Here is a 5,480-nt window from a genome sequence, read left to right on the forward strand (position 1 = left end):
AAAAAAAAAAAAAAAAAAATCATTAGTCATGAGGCAGGAGAATCGGGTCTGGAGGCAGGGAACCTAAGCCCTCCCCTTTTCCGCACTCCCACATGGGAAATTGGCTGTTTTCAACAAATGGGACACTGATTGCCAGAGGAGTCTTTGTTTGCAACTTGGTAACTTCACTCCAGCCTCTGAATGGTTGCTGTCCACAACCAATCAGATTGATTGTGGGCGGAGTCTTTGCTTGAGTAGATGTATAACTTTGTAACTTCATCCTAGCCTCTGATTGCTTTTGGCAACCAATCAGATGTTTGCACAGGAGTGTGATCTTTGTAACATCACTTCAGCCTCTGTTTGGCTGCTTTCTGCAACCAATCAGAATGATTGCGGGCTACCACTTCATTTACATGAGGTGAGCATGAAGTGGCCAATGGGAAACTTCTAGGGGGTATTTGAACCCCAGAAGATTCTGTAGCTGGGCCCTGAGCCACCACTTGGGTCCTCTCCCACACTGTGGCGTGTTCTTTCATTTTCAATAAACCCCTGCTTTTGTTCTTTTGTTACTTCATTCTTTCTTTGCTTTGCTGGGTGTTTTGTCCAATTCTTTGTTCAAAACACCAAGAACCTGGACAACTTACAGTCACGACCCTCTACTGGTGACAAGTCACAGATCGCCATGACGGATACATAATAAGGAAAAAGTATGAAATGTTATGAGAATTACCAATGTGACACAGAGAGCCAGAGGTCACATGCTGTTGGAAAAATGGCACCAAGAGACTTGCTAGACACAGGGTTGCCACAAGCCTTCAATTTATAGAAACCACAGTATCTATAAAATGCAATAAAGCAAACCACAATAAAATACAGGTGCGCCTGTATTCTATTTTGCCCCAACTTCCACAACAACCACGAGGTACACAGATATTTCACCCCCATTTTGTGGACCAGAAAACAAGCAGAGAGAGGCTAGCTGTAAGGGTGTGTTTTTAGATCCCAATGCCAGGAAGGGTCAGAGTGCAGGTTCTGCCACATTTGGCATCATGCGGTCCAGGCGGCCACTGCACCTGATGCCCGCGTCATCAGGGCTGGGATCTGGTCTCCAGTGCACCTGTGTGATCAAAGCCCAGGATGTGTGCCGGAGGGTGACTTTCCTTCCTGGGGGAATGTGACTGGCCCATACCATTTCTGGGTTAACTTTCTAGTGAATTGGCTCTCGTGTCTTTAGAGTTTAAACTGTGCAGACAGCCTCAGGGAGAGCCAAGAGTTCTGTGGACGGTCTTGAAGCTTGATGGGCTCTTCTGAGTGACAGCATGAGCGCCAGGCACGAGTCCAGACTATGATATGAGCTTTGACCCTCTGACCTCATTGCCTCTCTGTTTATCTGCCCTGCTTCCTCTGCAGCTGATGTCACTGTGGTTCACATTTTGCACTAGAATGATCCCTGGGGAGTGAGTGGTGAGGGACACTTGTTAGGGAGGGCCTGTCTGGACATAGGGACAGAGCTGGGATCACCAGCTGTGACCTGTTGGCCGGATCCCAGCACCACTCTACCCCATGGCTCAGGGCTCAGGGCTCAGGGCTCAGGAGCCTACTATGTTTGTTACATTGTTAAATGGTCAGGAAGAAGGGAGAAGAAAGAAGGAGGAGGAGGATTATTATTCATGATTGGCCCAAGGGGCTCACACCTGTAATCCCAGCACTTTGGAAGGCTGAGGTGGTGGACAGCTTGAGGCCAACTCGATCCCCGTCTCTACAAAAAATTTAAAAATTAGCTGGGAGTGGTGGCATGAGCCTGTAGTCCCAGCTACTCGGAAGGATCGCTTGAGCCCAGGAGTTGGAGGCTGCAGTGAGTTATGATTGTAGAAAATAAAAAGAAGATTTCATGGCATGTGAAAATGATCTGAAATTCTAATTCACTGCCCGTAAATGAGCTTTACTGGAACACAGTGGCACCCATTCCTTTTGATTTATGTGGGCTGTTCTTGCTCCCACGGCAGGGTTGAGTAGCTGGGACAGAGGCCATGTGGCCTGCAGAGCCTAACATATTTACCAACTGGCCCTTCCCACAAGAGGCTTGCCAAGCCCAGGCCCTGCGTTCCCTCCCTTCCTGCGATGACAAAGTCAGGTTGGTAGACACATTTCACGGGGCCGGCACAAACCGTTGGTGCTTAATCAGAGTGGAAGAGGCTGTGCTGGGGGCCAACTGTGCGGGTTCCAGAGAGAAGGCAGCGGCCCACATGCCATGAACTGTCCCCCACCTGCGGCTGCCAGGGCCTGGGGCCTCCGAGTGACCCCCCGTGTGTTCATTAAGAGGGCCGGGGTCTGTGGCGGCCCCCAGGCATCGGGCCTCTGTCCTGTGCTCAGGTGGTGCTCTTTGAAGGGCGGCAGGACGGGGGCTCCTCCTTGTGCTGCCAGAGCTGGTCCCAGAGACTCACCTGCCCAGGGCCAGCCCAAGTGATGGCAACCCCGTGCGTGACAGTGGCCTTTGCACAGTACCTTCTGCTCCCGACGGGCGGTTCTAGACTTGCTCTGGGAAGCAGCCTTTCCGGATAACAGGAGAAGCTGAGACACCCCAGCCAGTAGGTGGGGAAGCAGGCCTGGGGTCAGCCACGGGGACTCTGGGGGGGTCTCTTCAGGCCACAACTGGTGTTTGCTGAGGAAGCAGGGCGGACACGGAAGGGCCAGGGCTGCGTGGGTGAGAAGTAAGGATGAGGATGATGGGGCCTGCTAAGACCCCTGACCCCATCACTGTGCAGCTTTTCTACTCACTTGTGGTAACAAACACCCAACATGACATTTATCCTCATAACCATTTTTGAGCACACAGTTCGATAATGTTAACCTAAGTATATTCACGCTGTGGTGCATCCAATCTCCAAAATCCTTTTCATCCCGCAAAACTGAAGCACTGTACCCACTAAACCACAACGCTCCTTTCTCCCTTCTTTCCAGCCCCTCCCCAGCTTACCATTCTGCTTTCTGTCTGTGAATTTGGCTGTTCTAGAGAACTCGTGTCAGTGGACTCACTCCACATTTGTCTTTCTGTGACTGACTTATTTGACTTTGCGTAATGCCCGCAAGGTCCATCCACGTGGCAGTGTGTGTCCGAGTTCCCTGCCTCTCCAGGCCGAGTGATGCTGCCTTCTGCGGATGTGTCATCGTTTCTTTATCCATTCATCTCCTCATGGGCACTCGGGTTCCCTCCACCTCTTCAGCATGGGTGTGCATCTGCCCCCAGTCCTGAGCTCACAGGGCCACACCGCCCTCTCCACACCGTGCCCCACAGCATCTCCGTGCCAGTGCCTTCTGGCCTCCAGTGGTGGCTGTTGGCTTTCGCTTCTTTTGGGTCTACACCCGGAAGTGGTGTGCTGGATCATAGGCTCTTCTTACTTTTAACTTTTGAGGAGCAGCCACACTGATTTCCATGGCAGCTGCACCATCTCACATTCCCACCACAGGCGCACGAGGGTCCCACCGTCTTCGTTCACATCCTCACCAGCATGTGTTTTTTGTCTGTTTGTTTGTTTGTTTGTTTTTAGCAGTCATCCTAGTGGATGTGATCGGTTTTGCTTTGTTTTAAGTAAGGCATAATTTTCATACAACAAAATGCACAGATCTTGTTTCCCATGACAGGAGTTTTGTCAGATGAACTCTCATGAAATCCACCTCCCACCCAGGGACAGGACATTTCCGGTGCTCTGGGAAGCTCCCTCTCACCCTTCCCTGTCATCCCTCTCCACCCGGCACCGGGTTGCTGTGGCACCGGAAGAGCAGTGCCTGTTCCTGCCCTCGGTGCCGATGCACCCACAGTAAAGACAGGGAGGGTTTGCGTGGGCCCAAGCCTGCCTCCCCATGAGGCAGCCCGGCTGCTCCCCACACCCGGGGAGGAGGTGCCTGTGCCGCCAGGGGCAGGGAGAGGGCTGGGTTTGCAGGTGCCCGGCATCCAGCTCCAGCCTCTCCCGAGCCCGCTGTGTTTGCTTTTGGAGGGCCGAGCACAGGATGTGCCCGTCCTCTGCCTGATGACAGTGGAGTGATGTCAGGCCAGGTGCTTCCCGGAGGGAGGCAGGGCGTGCAGCCTGCTGCCTGGCAGGGGAGGGGACGGGCAAGGTTCCCAAAGAGAGAGCTGGGCCATGGGCTGGCCGTGCATCAGCGATGTTTACAACGCTTCCCGCCCTCACCAGTTTCGAACTTTGTGTCTCCATTCTGAGAGCCTATTTTCAACTCCCCTTTGCTGCCGAGGGGCAGTTTATCTTCGGAATAAACATTCAGATAGAATCGCGCACCCTCTAACCAGGGAGCAGAATGTGCTCGGCTTGGACAACTATTCAGTTTTTATGAGCAGTAGGTTCCTAAAAAGCTACTGTTCCCAAGGCCAGGCTGGTGCCACAGGAAGGCCTGAGCTCCATCTCCCCTCCCGTGGATTTACTCAGTAACACTGCAGGAGGCTGTGCCCCGACAGTGTCGGGTTCGTTCAGCCTTCAGCAAATCATTATTTCTGTCAGATGCTTGGGCTACAGAGTTGAGCAGGCTGGGAACCAGGGGCAGACGCGGATGACAGCATCACACATAAATACTCATATCTACCTAAGTGCTCATTCAGGCTGGGTGGTCGGGGGTCAGAGGAAGTCACACCTGAAGGGTGGATGGGATTTAGCCAATGAGAAGAGCTGAGGTGGTGAGTCTCAGGGGAGCTCAGATGCCGCCTCTGTGGGGATGTGTGAGAAGGGCCGTGCCCTAACGAGCACCCAGGGCGTGGGGTGGCCAGCTCCTGACTGAGGGGGTTAGTGGGAGCGGTGAAAAACCCCAGAACCAGAACTGCTTCTCAGGCCTCAGTGGCTCAGATTCCAGAGGCTTTGGTGTCTTCAGCAGAAAGAGACTGAAGTTTCTATTTCAGTTTTCTCAGTGAAAATCAGCATTTCTCACCCTGGCTTTGATGCTTTGGCTGAATTCTAGGCTCCTTTTCTCATAAGACATGGAGCAGGTTCAAGGCTGGTCGCCGTCTCTGTGTGGTGCCTGAGCTGCGTGGCATCTATGGGTTTAGCTGTGAGCTTTGTCCCCACTGGCTCATGAGCTCACAGGGCCACACCGCCCTCTCCACACCGTGCCCCACAGCATCTCCGTGCCAGTGCCTCCTGGCCTCCAGTGGTGGCTGTTGGCTGCCTCATGCCTTCCTCAGAGATCTGGTTTTTAAAGTAAAGTGAGGGTCAGTAAATGGAGGAGACAGAAGCAAAGAAAAATGGGTTGGACGCAGAAAACAAATTGGCTGTCAGAGCTCTCATCTGAATCTCAGGCATCCTTTCCTTTCTTTTAAAAAGATGTGACTGTGGTCAAACATACAGAACATAAAATGTCACTCATTTTTAAGTGCATAGTTCAGTGGTGCTAAGTCCATTCTCACTGTGCTGCAGCCAATCCCTAGAATTCTTCATCTTGGCCTGGAGCAGTGGCTCATGCCTGTAACCCCAGCACTATGGGAGGCTGAGACGGGAGGA

The sequence above is a fragment of the Mandrillus leucophaeus genome, unplaced genomic scaffold (assembly GCF_000951045.1).
Source record: "Mandrillus leucophaeus isolate KB7577 unplaced genomic scaffold, Mleu.le_1.0 Scaffold291, whole genome shotgun sequence".
Lineage (NCBI taxonomy): Eukaryota > Metazoa > Chordata > Mammalia > Primates > Cercopithecidae > Mandrillus > Mandrillus leucophaeus.